Raw genomic sequence first — 17074 nt, forward strand, 5'->3', positions numbered from 1 at the left:
CAGGAGAAAAACTAATTTAATTTTGTAGGTAGGAGTCTCATAAAAATATGAGACCCAAGGGCAAGTTGGGCAGGTGAGGATCATATGTCATCCTGAGCTAAGGAATGGGAAAGGGGCCTAGGGCTTCAAAGAGGAGGAGGGTAATTCACAGCATGATAGGAAGAGTAGAGATTTGGGAATTAGATGTTTGCCCTGCCACACAGTTCTTTTGGATAAAAAGAACTGGTAATCGCTCTCTTTCTGAAGCAGTCCCCCTATCTAGATTCTTTCAAGTAGCTGAGGGAGAGGTAAAAGTTTTTCTTGAGTCTGCTGGGTCTTGATTGCCTTTAGCTCAGAATAATCCACATGCCAAAGTGACATATTTTGGGGTCACATATTCTGCTCCTCCTCACTACAATGTATAATTTCTAATTGATCCTCATTTCTTGTGTCTTCAATTACTACTTTTTTATTTCTAAACTGAGCAGATTTTTAAAATATTTTCTCAAATTTAAAAATTTATCTCTGTGGTATACTAAATAAAGGATATTTCTGCTGTGGCAGAAATTAGCCTTTGGTGAGGGGAATCATAGTTATTACAGAATCTTATTAAAGGTAAAACTCACAAGAACATAGAGGATTTCACATTTTAGTTAATTTCAACTGAGAGAACTTAAAGTCGACCATGCTTTACAATGTCAGGTTTAAAAATTTATCTCTGGACTAAAAATAACATTATTTTCCTTACTGAGAAAAAAAAAAACAATGTTTAACATCAATTACTCCAAAAAACACTCTCACCAAAATAACTAGAATAACAAAAACAACAAAACTATGATTAACAATCAAGAAGGAAGTGAAAGTAAGAGTATTAATTTTTTCCCTGCTTCTCCATATTTTGCAGATTACCTACAATGAATATATGACTTTTAAAAATAAAATTTCATTTCTTTAATTGCCTTACTCATCAATCTATATTAGCATATCCTGTATCACCATTGACTTTTCTTTTAGAAGCATAATCTTTCCCATCTCGTCATTTTGGGGTTTTTTCTCGCTAAATAAACATTAAATGATAAGTTAAGAAAGTTTCCATGTTAGAGAATATAATAATTTTATTTTTGTCAATTAGGATACTAATTTTATTTTTTCTCTCAGGATTATGATAAAGAAAGGAAATAGGGGCCAGCTCAGGGGTATAGTAGTTGGGTTCACACACTCTAATTCAGTGGCCCAGAGTTCACAGATTCAGATCCCAGGCAAGGAACTGTGTACCACTCAATGTGCCGTGCTGTGGTGGGATCCACATACAAGGTAGAGGAGGATGGGCATGGATGTTAGCTCAGGGCCAATCTTCCTCAGTAAAAATGAGGAAGATTGGCAACAGATGTTAGCTCAGGGCTAATCTTCCTCACCAAAAGAAAGAAAAACAGAAAGAAAAGAAAGGAAATAGAGGGTTTAAGGGAGGAAAATAGAAAAATAGAATGAAGAGAGAATACAGACTGCGGAAAAGAGAGAGTTGGAGGTAGATAAAATTTAGTTATTCTGGAAAAGAAAATTAGCAGCAAAATATCCTTATTACTAATTAGAATTCAGAAAGCTACGCTATATTATATAGCTGAAAAAAATCAAGATCCTCAAAAGTTTCTTCGTTAGCCTAGACTTGGAGAAATTTTTATATATGGTTTACTGTGTCACAACCAAGGTGAGTGACATCAGAGATTAAAATATGTATTAAGTTTATTTACACCTACCCTTTCAAAAGCTACGAAATTGACCTAGTCTTTGTCATTCAAGATCATATTACAAAGTTTTATAAAACATCATTTAAGGGTCTATTTTTATGGATTATAAAATTACATACTTTTAGACTTTTTTATTCTCATAATAAATTATCCATTCCATGTTGATTAGTCTCAAGGGAAACAGATTATTTAATAGATGTATAAATTGGAGACAAATTAAGAAAATTACATCCCAGGTAAACAGAGACATTATGGAGCATTCATTTAGCTGTTGTTTGGTATGTGTTCCTGAGAGCTGCGAAATGCGTAGCACCCAACAGGCTTGAACCGAGGCATTCCTCTCCAGAGCAGGGCTGTGTCTCAGATGGACTAAGCTAGTTCAGCTGGCTACTGGCTAACAAAGCAATGCACCACTTTCTAAAAATACATTTTGAAAGGTTCACAATTTAAACAAATAATCCAGACAACCTCTCCTTTCCTTAAAATTAACTCTCTATTCAAAACGAAAGTATAACTGAATGCTTACCTATTAAAAAGAAAAACATAACTGAACTCTTACCTCTATATTCTATCAACAAAGGATATACTGTGAGGTGGAGGTTGAAGGAATACAAATCCAGAGGTATCTTGGGCTTTCTTACTAATTCATTTCATTTTCATCAATTGCATTGATTCTCCAACCGCAAACTTCTCTTTGCCCACTTACTGCATTAGACCCTAGGCATGTCTGTGACTGCTGCTGCCTGAGGGAGCCCATTTGATTTTGCCTATGCTGCTCAGGTGCTTGCACAGAGCAGCAATGTTAAACTTGCAGTAAAAACGAGACGAGCCTTTAAATGCTTACTCAAATAACTTGGCTGACCTCATCATGCTTCTTCCTACTAAAGTCTGGAAATGGATTCTGCCTGGGAGAAATGCATCTCTTCATCGGAGCTTCTGCCCAGAAGCTTTGATGTTTTCATGAGTTTCCCACTGCTTTCAAAGTGACTTCAATCTCCCTGCCCATCAGAACTACCTTGAGGCTGCCTTAGAGGATATGCTGAAAACACTTGGAAAACTACCCATTTCTCAGCCCAGCAGCTTCCAAGGAATATCATACTTTATATTTCTCTTCTCAGTCATAGCAAATATTTGTATCCTTCATGAATAATTTGAACTTATGTTAGAATGGAGTTTCCTGGTCTATTTATTCATTTTCTTCCTTCCTATTCACATTTCTGTTTGAGGGCAATTTTGCTTGCTTGTGCTTTGTTTTTAAGCTAACGATCACCCAAGGGATAGTATACAGAGAGTCAGGATAGCAGAGTGATTAAGTGTATGGATTCTAGACACAGTCCACCTGATTTGAACCATGGCTCTATCATTTAATATCTCTATGTGCTTAAGCAAGTTACTTAATTTCTCTGGGGTCCAATTTTCTCATCTATAAAATGGCAGTAATAATAATAATTGCTGGCCTGAGAGGGTTGCTATGGGGATTAAATATGTCAATATAGTTAAAGCATAAGTGCTTAGAAAAATGTGACCTATAATAAACTCATGATGTTTAAGAATTAGATATTATATTAATGTTCCACCCAAGATATGTTTGAGTGATAATAACTATCGGCATGCAAACACTTGGCTGGCCTTGAAATTGCACCACTCCAAATACTCTAAAATAGACCCACGCTCTACAATGAGCCATCTTTTGCCCTCATTGGATGAAGCCATGAATGACAGTTGACCCTGACTACACAGGACACCAAAATAATGGTCTTGCCAGCTTTAAGCTTACGGGACTCAGGCAGGATGGGGCCAAGACCCTGCAAAGGGCTACAAAAAGAAAGGAAGGGAAACAGGAGAAGAATGGACATAGAACAAATGAACAAATGTTTTGCTACATCCTTTGTACTCTAGGCATGGTTTTTTCTCTTTTTTGTTTTTTTTTTTTTGAGGAAGATTAGCCCTGAGCTAACTGCTGCCAATCCTCCTCTTTTTTTCGCTGAGGAAGACTGGCCCTGAGCTATTACCCATGCCCATCTCCCTCTACTTTATATGTGGGACACCTACCACAGCATGGCTTGTCAAGCAGTGCCACGTCCATACCCAAGATCCGAACTGACAAACCCCGGGCCACCGAAGCAGAACATGTGCACGTAACCTCTGCGCCACCAGGCCGGCCCCTAGGCATGGTTTTTGATCACCTACTTATAGTACTACATTCTTTGTGAAACATGGACTGTACCTGGATCCCCTTTAAAACACTGTATGGAGTCATAGTAGGGGAAGTGTTGGAGAAGGTGTTGCCCAGGATTTTTGACCTGTGGAATGGCCACACCTAAATCCAAGCATACCAAAGCAAGTTCCAGAAGCTTTCACCTTGGCGTTTAGACTGATAGTAGAGAGGTGTAGAGCATTTTGAGAGAAAGACACTGACAACATGGAGACATCTTGGGATCTGCAGCGGACCTGCTGAAGGAAGATAAGCTTTGAGACTGTTGTTTCTACTCCAAAGTCAGGACCAAGCTATATTATGTATGACTTAACCCTATTTATTATACAATGTTTAGAAAGAAAGTTGGGGATTCTTTAGGGAGAATAAAGACCCATGAGAGATTCGGTGTAGCTGTGGGAGTCTATATCACATCTGTGCCATTCACACATCAGACTCTGTGTGGACGATAATAGATGAGTTACACAGCTTCTGCTAGATATCACTAGACATTATATCTCAAAATATTTGAGAGGCTGTTTAGAAAGTTCCAGGGGAGAAGAATATGAACTATCTATTGAAGAAGTCATAGTTACGCAACAGAAATATGGACTCTGAAATACAAGCAAAATATGAGGAGTTTAGAATGCCAACTTCAAGACAGCTTATGAAGGAGAATCTGGAGGAACCTGGAGAAAGTAGTAGTACCTCTCTGTCCAGAGTTCTGTGCTATTAGTAGTTTAGAGAACAAATCTTCACTAGGTAAGGAAATGTCAACATATATACACTAGGTTCTTGATGAGCTGGAGAGGACAAGACATATGCTATTTCGTGGTTCACTAGAAAGTTTTTACAAAGGCTGCTAGAGAGGAGGGCTTAGGAAAAAACAGCCATTGAGACTCAAACAAGGCCTGGTAGGAGTAATATATGGCCCAGTGCCAAGCTCTGCCAGCAATCAATCTACCAGATGTCTGAGTATCCCTGTGGTTTTGATTAATTCAAGGGAGATCAAGGGAAGTCAGAGGTTATGGAGAACCAGGGGAAAAAAATAGTTGAAGAGGCAAGGATCATATATCAACTCAGAAGATGCATCTGATTTAAAGCTGAGAAGTTGATGAACACCTCAGACAACTGGAATGAGAACTTCCAATCCTCACTTTCATGAGTGGAGGTGGTGCTATGGGTGACCTCAAAAGGACACCCCACCTACAGCTATCATTGCAGTCTGAGGAAGTGTGCAGCAGAAACTGGTAAATTACATTTCCAATGGATTCTTTCCTAGAATTGGACAAAACACCATCCTATTGGATTTGGCCACACTACCTTCAATAGAACCCTATTGTAGCTCCTGTCTTACAACACCCTGAGAAAAGTGTAAGCAACCTAAAGTGTCTGCACTAACAGAGGAAGAAGAATTTTGGACAAAGAGTCTCAGGGGACTATTATTATTTAGTCCATCTCTGGGCATTGCTGTCCACATTTCCCTACAGAGACTATTGACATTAACTCTGTGGTCTGATTGTACAAAGTTATCTACACCTGAGCTGGCTATACTGAGGAGTGCCTGAAATTGCCAGAGGAGAATGAAGAGGTCAGAGAAATGATGCATATGGATCCAGCCCTTGTAACCAGACTAATGTTGCTAACTAGAGTCAATTCCAACTTCTTTTGGGTATTGAGCTATTCTGTACCTCTTACAGGAGAAATTACTGACACCTTAGCATGCTCCCCTTACAAGCGTTGGGACCAACTTCTATGGCCGGGTAGAAATCAAAAGTATCATAAGAGCATTTCTAAATGTCTCAGCCTATAGGCTGCAGTGAAAAAGAATCTCACACAAAGTATAAGCTCTTTTGACACTGAAGTTTTCAGATAGCCAAGGACCTGAAAGAGTAGATGAAAGGGAAACTACAAGGAAGAGTTCTCGTGTTTTACATGCAATGTGGGCTTAGGAAGAGCGGAGCAATATGCAACCACAGGACACGTGGAATTTTATAGGTGATCATTTTAAGAATGTCTGTTTCTCTAAGTTGGGTTCTCTGAGGGATTACTTTAGGGAACTCTTGAGTTAATGGTATTGTTTTTTACTTCTCAGCTGTATGCTTTTTTTTTTTATCATACAGGGAGATAAGGCAACAAAAGGAAAATTAGCACAGAACTCAGTATAATGATTATGGCAGCCAACAGTAGAAGGAGAAGGAAGACTTCTGCAAGGTAACTTTACCAGAAAGCAACTTTGGAAATGGGAGAAATTATCATTAAATGAAGGGGTACCAAATAGTAGTGCCTTATAAATGGCCTGTGGAAGCAGTTATTGCTGCTTCAGAAATACCTGCCAGAGATGTGAGAGCAATGTCTGATGTCTTTGAGAGAAGAGACTGGAGATTATTAGGGTTCAGTTTTTCTGATCCAAAAGAGTCCAAGATGTTTAAGATGCTAATTTTTTTAAAATTCTGGCACCTGTGAAATGAGTATAAGGGAGGTGGAAGGGAAAATGTACAATTCCAGAAAGGTTTATTTAGAATGACTTTTAAGTTTTTTAAAAAATTGTATGTATTAATTTTTTTCCATCATAACCACCTAACCTAATATTGGTAATAGACTATTTCAGGAGTCACATAAAATCATATTCCACCAATAATCAGAATATGTCCTCTGTTTTGTGAATTCTGTGGGATTCCTTTCATTACAGACTACTTCCTTGAATACCTTCTAACCAAGGCAGAGCTTTTAAGAGTCAATTTCTAGAGAAACACTTTCATTTGGCAGAAGTAAAAAAAATACCATAACTAATTTCTGATATCCAAAGGGGAACTATAAACCAGAAATATTTGGCAGAATTTTATAAACATCTGGTGGACACTCCTGTCCAAGTCAAAGCTGTAGCTACCAGTATTTTACTCTTCTTGATTTTTCATATGAGAGCTTTGGCTTCCCACTGACTTCAGTTTGGGGATAGGTTTCAGGGGACAATGGATTACCCTAATCTAGTAAGAAACTAAGCTGAAAAACACTATAGATGCCACTTTTCATTTGGCAGCTGTAGCAGCTCAAACAGTAATACATTCTGCTCCAGAGGCACTTATGATGTTGGGCAGGAAGTCAACAGCATCCTCAACAATTCATTCAATTGCAAGGAGTTCTCACAATATTCTGCAAAAGGATTGGGGTTATTTGTCCCCTTCTCCCAAATCCTTCCTTTCTGTATTCATTCTACAATAAAACACTGAAAAATAAGCTAATGGTGATTGATACTTGAAAGAAAAAGGTGTGTGTGTGAATGTTTGTGTTTTAAGAGACTTATTTCTTTGAATGAAATCTAAGAATTAAGCCTATTTGTCATCTAGGCTCCAAATACCAGCAACTAAATGGCTTCCCCTTCATCCTCCATGGATGAATATAGAAAAGTGGGTGAGTTTCCTTCTACCTTGAAGACATAGAACACAAATAGAATGGATCTGAAAACCTAGAGGTAGGGAAAAGAGAAAGAAAAGGGGTCAGAGATCAAGACAAAGAGCCTTTTGGGCACAAATCTAAAGCTACCTTCATATGGACTGAAGGGCAACCTCATGAGAAAATATGCTTTTTTTATCAGTCTTGAGACTACTGATTATGGTGGTAATGACTATTATAAGCTTATGTTTATTGGGAGACAATTCTCAATGTTTATTTCATGTTCCTGCAGGTTACACAAGCAGAGGCACAGACTACTTTTATTTCAGACTATTGTTTCAAGGGTGTTTTTGTCACGAAAAACCTTTGACACACATCATGACCCCCTCTTGAGCAAAAGGCAGATTTGTTTACTGTCTGTAAGAATAGATCCAGGTTCTCTAAGGGGTTCCTCTCCTACAATTCAACTCACTATTTGTGCAGAGGCAACCTGGCCCTTTTCATGTTTCCCTATGGGACTTGAAGTAGGGGAGCCAATGAAAACATGAGGTACATGCTGTTTGCTGTGACATGATTAATAAAGTCCTTTGTCTCTGATCCAGGGGCCTCGTGTCTTTTTTACTGTCATGAAGCTATAGCAGGCTAACTTATTACATTGTAAGTAGGGTAAAATCTCAGACTAACCACAGTCTTGGAAATGCTCTTTCCTATATAATATATTTATGGGTATGAGAAAATAATTCTTGCTCCTGAAGATGCCTAGGGAAGGCTTTGAAAGAGGCTGAAGGATTTGAAGATAAATTGTGATCTAAGAGGTAAAAGCGAAAAATTGGGCCACAAGGATCAAAAGGGTATTTCTCACATAGCCCCAAAGAAGCAAAGCGTAAAATCCAATAAATAATGAAATTATAAATGTGTATTTGGGAGAAGTAGAGATACTGAACTACAGAAAAAGAAAAGAAACAGTAGAAAGATAACTGAGAACATTCTATTGATAATAACAGTGAAAGCAATAATTAACTTACATATGGTAGTTTGCACTTTACAAAGCATTTCCACACATGTTATTTTATTTGAGTCTTACAACAATCTTGTGAGATAGGCTTTATTATTTTCTTAATTACACAGTTGAGAAAATTAAAGTTTAGAAAGATTATGTAACTTTGTAAAGGCCAAAACAATACATTAAGAAAATAAACAGAGATGGACTTAAGAACATTAAACAACACAAACATCAAGATTGGACATAGGCTCAGAATGCTTCCTCACAAGTTATCCTCTTATACAATGCCCTCTATAAGCATGTCTTTCTCTCCTATGTGAAAGAACAAAATTCCTCTTATTACCTTATTCATTTTGGCTAAGATCCTTCCCCTTTCTTCCTTCTAGCTAAGATTCTATGAAAAGCAAATTATAAGTAGTCTTTCTGCCTCTCTTCTTTTCCACTCATCCCACTACTATTCTAAGAAAAAATGTTTATTAAAATCACTGGTAACATTCCAAATGATGAAGACTCTGGACACATTTTGGTTATTAACTTAAGTTAGATCTCACCTTCTAAAAGCACCTCTCTTCTCTCAATTATGGAATTCTTCTCATTCACTTATTTCCTTCTTCCTTTTCTGGGTACTATTTTCCAATTGATTTCGTGGATCTCTCATCTTCCAAATACCTTGGATATATAATGTTCTCTACCATTCCATCTCATCCTTCTCTTCTTGCTCAATCTGCTTCCACTGGGTCATCTAATCTATGGCTATGATTTGATTTCCACAAACAATGCGAAAGCACACCCATTCTGGATCTCCACCTCTGATTTCTTTCTTGAGCGCCAGACCTATATGCCAAAGAATCTAATTTATACCTCAGTCTGATACTCTGTGGGAATCTATGGTTTAATATGTGCAAAATCAAACCACTTGAGTTTCTCTCTAAACCTATTCTTTTTTTGTATTCCTTTCCTGGATTTGGTGAATCACATTGACTTAGTTTCTCAAGCTGAAGTACCCTATCCTCCTACTTTAGTCCTCATATCCTTTTGGTTATTGCATTTGGCTTATTCTGCCTCTAAGATACTTTAATATGTGTTTACCTCTCTGTTAACAATGCTTTAATCTTATGTAACCCTGCATATTCAACAAGATGTACGAGCGGAATATCCTCCTAATTGTTTTCCAGTCTCCCTTTCATCAAGGTTATTCTGTATTTACTTTTTTCTGAAATTCAAATCTTACAATTTTGCTGTCCCTCCAATTAATATCTTTAGTGTCTCCCAATAACTATATGTTAACGGACAAATTATTTTTCCAGAAGTGAGCCTTATTTTTTGGCAGAGAAGGATTTGCCCTGAGCTAACATCTGTTGTTAATCTTCCTTTTTTTCCCCCTCTCCAAAGGCCCCCAGGGAATAGTTGTATATCCTAGTTATAAGTTCTTCTATGTGAGCCATGGCCACAGCACGGCAATTGACAGACAGGCGGTGTGGTTCCATGACCAGGAAGTGACCCCAGGCCGCTGAAGCAGTAAGAGTGCTGAACTTTAACCACTAGGCCATCAGGGCTGGTTCCAGAGACAATTTTTTAATAACGGCATTCACGAACCCATCTTTTATGACTGTTGCTGAATTCTTCAGCCTTGTTCTCAGTGCTTATACACAGGCCCATGTGCACATAGATATGCTCATACACAAATATGTGCATACGCCATCACATAGCCCCCAGATTCAGTGAAGAGGCAGCAGACTAAGGTATTCAGTCTTTCCCTGAAAAAAGCCTATTTGTTTATCTTAAAAGCTGTGGCCAGAGGGGTAATCGTCTAATTTAACACAACTGCAATACTCTCCAGAGGTGGGGAGGCCAGCACTCTCCCTCTGCCTCGCTCTAGGGTACCTGTATCTACCAGAAAGGAGCTGGTACATACATCAGACACCTGGGCTTTTGCAGCTGCCACCAGGGATACATGCCTTGATCACCTAGCTCTGGTAGCCAGCAGGGCTTATGTTTGCAGATCCCACAGGTCTGTAACAGAGAATCCCTTCTTAACCACCTAACCCCCAGGGCATAGCACAGACGTGGCAGGCTGAAACACCCAGTCTTTTCAAGAAAGACACCTATTTGCAGATCACATCCAGACAAATAAATGAAAAGGTGCTCAATATCACTAATCATCACTGAAATGCAAATCAAAACAACAATGAACTATTACCTCACACCTGTTAGAATGGCTATTCTCAAAAAGACAAGAGATAAGTGTTGGCAAGGATGTGAAAAAAGGCACCCTTTGTACACTTTTGGTGGAAATGTAAATTGGTATAGCCACTAGGGAAAGAGTATTGAGGTTTCTCAAAAAAAGTAAAAACAGAACTACTGTGTGATCCAACAACCCCGCTTGTGGGTATATATTCAAAGGTAACAAAATCATTATCTTGAGAAGATATCTGTGTGCCTGTGTTCATTAAAGCATTATTTGCAATAGCCAAGACATGGAAAAAACTTGTGTCCATAGAAAAATGAATGGCTAAAGGAAACATAGTAGACATTCACAATAGAATATAATTCAGCCATGAGAAAGAAGGACATTCTACCATTTGTGACAACATGCATGGACCTGAGGGCATTATGCTAAGTGAAATGTCAGACAGAAAAAGACAAGTACTGTATGATCTCACTTATATGTGGAATCTGAAAAAATCTCAAACAGATTGCGATTGCCTGACTTGGGGGTTTGCGGGTAGTGAAATGGTTGAAGTAGGTCAAAGGTACAAACTTCCTGTTATAAGATAAATAAGTCCTAGCAATGTAATGTACAACATGGTGACTATAGTTAACAACACTGTATTGTATATTTGCAAGTTGCTAAGAAAGTAGACCTTAAAAGATCTCATCACAAGAAAAAATATTTGTAACTATGTGTGGTGATGAATGTTAACTAAACTTACTATGGTAATCATTTTGCAATACATTTCAGATCATTATATTTACACCTACAATTAAGACAATGTTATATATCAATTATATCTAAATAAAAAAGAGTCTTGCATATGTAACATTCAGAGACTATATTTCATTGCTTTATTATCTGCTACCATATTTATCTCTCTAAACAGACTAAGCTCTTTGATTGAAAGCACTGCAATATTCATTTCTGTATTACCCAGAGCCAAGCGTAATGACTAAGAGTAAAAGGTACTAAATGCTGTGGACTGAATAATGACCAATGAGTAAAATTAAGTTCCTCTAGCCTGCATACTGATGTTTATGTTTGCATGTGGCACTCCTTGCCATAATAGGGATGGAGGCAACTGAGGAAACTTAGAGTGAATAATAACCTTTACTCTATAACTGAGTTAAGGATGAAGTATATAATTCAATAAGTATGAATCAGTGATAATTTTTGTTATAAATTTGTCATATTAATATTAGTAATAAAAACACATTATTTATACATAGGGAGTATTATCCTCACTTTATAGGGGAAGAAACAGAAGTTTAAAGAGACTATGATGACTTGACTAGTGTTCCAAATTAAATGGTAGGTCATATTTTACTGTGTGATACTGGCTACATTTATATTTTCACCAAATATTTTAGTTCTCCCCTGACACTGGACAGATGGAAGGAATGCATTTCTCTACTCCCTTGAAGTTAGATGTGGTCATGTGGATTGCTTAGGCCAAAGAAATGTAGGCATAGCATTACCAGCAGAAGCCTGAAGAGCCAGCACCCAATTCACAAGCTCTCTATTTCTCTCAGCCACAGCATCGGCCAATTTTTGAAGTTGATGACTGCTTCATTTGACTGGGCCTTGATGAGGGGCAATGTGAAATTAAATCATTTTGCTGACTCAGATATGGAAATGTAATATGAGTAAGAAATAAACTGCTATTTTATTAGGCCTCTGAGATTTTGCGAATTTTTCAATCACAGCATAATCTGGCACACTTTGACCAATACTTTACAGAAGTCCCAACTTCAGTATTAAAGTTTGTCTGACGATAAATCTTAATAAAACGGAGTTATTTTTGGCAAGTTTGAAAAGTCCAAAAAAATAGATGTTTAAAAATCATTGAAAATTGTGTGTCTTCAAGATACTAAAATAACAGAAATTTAGACATTCACGGTTAATACTTTCTTTTACTATTACAAGATTTAGGTATTGAAAAATTTAAGACATATGGACCCAGAGAAACCACCAACAGGAAATTCAGTCTGAAGCAGTACAACAAATAGGAACCAGAACCAGAAATGAGGCAAAAGAGATTACGCAGCCAACATACATTCCAGAAATAACATCTGGGTCAGAGCCAGGAACTGCTGAGTTAATCAATGCGAATCAGAAAAAACAGGGTCGGAAATGAGAGACATGTTCTATCTAAAATAGCGTCACAGATTCCATTTTCAGACCAAGTGTCAGGGTAAAGTCAAGACATTTCACCTAAGTAATATAAGTGAATAGGCCTAAATCAAAGAGAAAAAGTCCTCATTTGATTTTAAACTACTTCAGTCACCACCACCATAATCCTCATCATAGCACTTTACATGCGTTTTCATACTTAATCATCAGTGCGATCCTACAACATAGATGAAGAAACTGAGGTGTATATCACAGCACTAGAACTCATCCCGTTTTATATGACATCAAATTATGTACTCTCAGCCACTATGCTAAGGGACCCAGTGCCACTGACTCTTTTGTCATGTACAAAGAGAGTAATTATCAGTAAGTGGTTTAGCCTCCCAAAATAGAGCCAATCTAACACAGGGCTTAGGCCCAAAGTAAAAGTTAACCTCATCATGACAAATCATAAAGAGGATTATAGCATGTGATATAAATTTGCTTAACAATAAATTGAATAAACACATGGGAGGAGGTCAAGTCTCTCTCCTTCCACTCTCCTTGTCCCATCTCGTATGGATCAAAACATGTCTCAAAGACACAATTAGATCATCACGCTGGAGGGTGGGGTTTCTCAGGAGAGTATGGCTACTTAAAATGGAAAAGGACTTCATCTGACTTTTATTACAATTGCTTCATGATTTTCTTCTCATCTCTCTTTCCACTCGCATGTTTTTTGTAAAGGAACAGTGAGGGAGTTTCCAGGGACAAGCGGAATGAGTGTGGGTAGAATTGCTAAAATCTGCCTCTACTTTAGGCAGAGCATCACTGAGGCTCACACACGATCCAGTCCAATCTACCAGGATAAGAAACCAGAAAGACATTTTGGGGTCAAAGCCGTAGTTACTAGCTTTGCTTCTTTGCAAAACCCTTTGACAGATGGCTGTGGCTGATGAAGCTATGAAGACCTGAACCTCCAATTCCAGCTTTCCCTATTTTGGAAACATAATTAACAACCCATTTATTAACATATTAATCTTCTTTAGAATCATAAATGAATTATTACTGTTTTGATCTTTGTTATCACTTATGTGTCACAGCTATGTGCTAGGTAATCTGCCTGAAAGAGATCATTTGCCTCTCTCTAAGGCTTATGTGAGTATTAAATGAGTTAATACTTCTGTGTTGTCTAGAGTGAGGCACTAAAAATCTATTATTAATTATGGTGATGATTATTGTCTCATTAAATTCTACAAGAACACTTTGAGGAGAAATTCTACTTTTCCAGGTGAGAAAGGTGAGGCCCAGGGAGTTTATGTAACATTCCCAAGGTCACACCACTAATAAGCAGAAGATGGGCCTGGGATTCAACACTGTCAAATACTGGTTTGCCTGCAAAGCTGTGCCTTTTCCACTAAGCTGTGCCGAATGCCTCGCTCCAATGGAAGAATTTGTACACTAAGTCCAAACATTAAGCACATTGGACCTTATTGAAAAGAACAAGTTCATCATAATTTTGCAACTCTCTACAACGCCAGCTGCTATAAACAGTGTGAAATTTATGAAAGTTTGGAAGTGTTCCCACCATAATAACACAGTATTTTTCAAAAATAATTTGCATGCTATATAACTCATTTTATATATAGCAAATAAAAAGCGAATCCTAAGTGACAATACGTGGGCAGATAATGAATCACTTGGAAATATCGTGTAGATCTTACATAGAAAATATTGTTATCTATGAAAAGACTTGGAGTGTCTTAACCCATTGCTGTGCCATGAAACCATAGCAGGAAGCATGGACAAACTGATAATGTGATAAGCTCAATTCTCTACACAGCGGGAGTGAGAGTTCTCTATCTTGTAACAGTTTGGATGACTTTATATAAAGAGTGGAAAAGAAAATTATATTCCTCTCCCACCTATCAATGGAAACGTTCCCCATGGAGTGACTCAGCCTGAAACCCTAAACAGGAGCATGGTCTCAGCATGCTGTAGGCAGCCACAGCAGGCTTCACATTAGCTGCCTTCAGCGTTTGTGGGGACAACACATAACCGAGGCTGCCAATAGCACCAAAAGCTTCTACCTTATGGGAAGAATTAGTCTTGTATCAGAAAAAAAAGACACCAACTCTTAATGCTCCAAAATGTGGCACTTTTCTACTTGATCATCAACAATATGTTCAAACAGCCAACATAACACATTCTCTCCCTCTCTATTAAAAGAATAACTGTAAACAATTATATCACAACTTCCCGGCACTGTTCTCATTCTTTGACGTACATTAACTTATTTAATTCAGTACTTACAACGCTTGACATATTTATTATTTTCCCCATTTTATAAGTGTGAAAAATGGGACACAGAGATGCTAAGTAACTCTTCCAAAGTCAGAAATCTAAAATATGGCGGGACCAGGATTTGAACACAAGCTGTCTGATGTGCTAGCCGCCTAACCAGGAATGCTGTGCCAATATCACTCCATTTTTTCCCAATTAATCATGAGGAAAGCCTAGCAGTTAAAAGAACATTTATAGTTGCAGAGTGTAATGGACTAAATGTTTGTATCCTCCGCAAAATGCATATGTTGAACCTCTACCCCCCAATGTGAGGGCTCGGGAGACAATTAGAATTAGATCAGGTCGTTAGGTCAGAAGCCTGATGAATTTAATTACTGCCCTTATATGAGTCCCTGGAGAGCTTGCTGCTCCTCTCTCCCTCTTTCCACCATGTGAGAATAGAAAGAGAAGTTGGCAGTTTACAGCCCAGAAGAGAACCCTTACCAGAATCCAACCATGCTGGCACCCTGATCTTGGACTCCCAACCTCCAGAACTGTGAGAAAATAAATTTCTGTTGCTTAGGGGCCAGCCCAGTGGCACAGCGGTTAAGTGCACACATTCCGCTTCTCAGCGGCCTAGGGTTCGTTAGTTCGGATCCCAGATGTGGACATGGCACCGCTTGGCACACCATGCTGTGGTAGGCATCCCACATATAAAGTAGAGGAAGATGGGCACAGATGTTAGCTCGGGGCCAGCCTTCCTCAGCAAAAAAGAGGAGGACTGGCAGTAGTTAGCTCAGAGCTAATCTTCCTCAAAAAATAAAATAAAATTTCTGTTGCTTATAAGTCACCCAGTCTTTGGTAGTTTGTTATAGAAGCTCAAACAGAATAAGACACAGGGTATATTGTGGCGACTGTGGAGAGAATTCAAAACCAGCTAACTTGAGGAAATGATCTTTATGGTATTATCTAGGTCCCACATTGAATGATTCAGTTTTGCTGGGGTAGAGTTTCCATGAACTCATTCATTCGACCAAGAGCTCTACAGCCCAACTCCATCCTCAAAAATCACATATTTAATTTATATCATGTATAATCTTAGCATCCTGCAAATTTAACCTTAAATCAATAACTTGTTTGTTCAAATTTAGAACTTTAATATATGTAAACAATTTCATATTGAAAATTACAAAACAATTAAAATCAAGAAAGCAAAGCCAACATACCACTTTTCTAATAGACTACAGAGGAATATCACCTTGCCAATATTGCATTGCAATATGAAAAATCTGATCCTCAAGTGTTGCTGATAAGCTGATTGCATGTACTGAATAGCTTGGAAAATATACTCCTGTTATAATCTTCAGGATAATAATCCTTTTTCCAGTTATATTTGACAATGGCAATTTATTACACAAGGATACATTCTAATTACGATATTCTTTGCTTCCTAATTATACAGGAAACTTCTTGGAGGATTAAGTCTAGCACTATTCATGTTGTCTTAGTCACTTAAAACAGAGTAGCAAGTCAAATGATCATGGAATCAGCACTATGTTTTCATTCACAGTTAATTGGTTAATTTTTCTTCTCATAAAAGCCATTTTAATAATGTTCTTATACTCACCACGTCACTTCTTACTAGCAATTTATTGAATGTTCATTAATCTTTGTCTCAATATGTTACAACTTTTACATTTATGACAATTTTTATTACCACTTATCTTAAGCATTTCCACAAACTGGTTACTACATCAAGCATTCTTATGATATAATTAAATGTACCCCCATATTTCTTACCAAATGAAAGTAACAACCTATATTATACTTAATACTTTAGTGTTAAACCTTGTTTAGCAGTTCAAATGGAATTTGAACATCTGAGCAAAAGTCATTATAAAAGATAATTTAGCTATCATGACAATAATTTACTTATTTTATATTAGTGCTTCCATAGGCATTTTTCCTGAAAGCACCCAAACAATGGAAAATATATTTTAATAACCCAGCTAAATTCAATATAACCTAAACCAAACTCAATGTTTTCTTTACCTTGGAGATTATGTCACCAAATTCCCCCATCCTCCAAGTCGAATCTTTGGAGCTTAAGTTTAGATTTTTCTCTCTCTCTGTCTGTCTCTGTATTTGTC

At 37.6% G+C, this 17074-nt stretch overlaps 1 protein-coding gene across 9 annotated transcripts in view; it reads right to left on the minus strand.

The window, feature by feature from the left end:
* The window catches only part of DGKB (diacylglycerol kinase beta), a 675150-nt gene that overhangs the window by 588481 nt on the left and 69595 nt on the right, over positions 1–17074 (minus strand). Inside the window, exon 1 of one of the 9 annotated variants that reach the window (XM_070615811.1) lies at positions 2284–2607. The exons of the other annotated variants lie outside the window; for them this stretch is intronic. The gene's annotated coding sequence lies outside the window, so the exon portion shown is untranslated. Of the gene's footprint in view, positions 1–2283; positions 2608–17074 lie in introns of those variants that run through there. 9 annotated transcript variants of the gene reach the window in all.

Source organism: Equus przewalskii, chromosome 4 (assembly GCF_037783145.1).
Source record: "Equus przewalskii isolate Varuska chromosome 4, EquPr2, whole genome shotgun sequence".
NCBI classification, from domain to species: domain Eukaryota; kingdom Metazoa; phylum Chordata; class Mammalia; order Perissodactyla; family Equidae; genus Equus; species Equus przewalskii.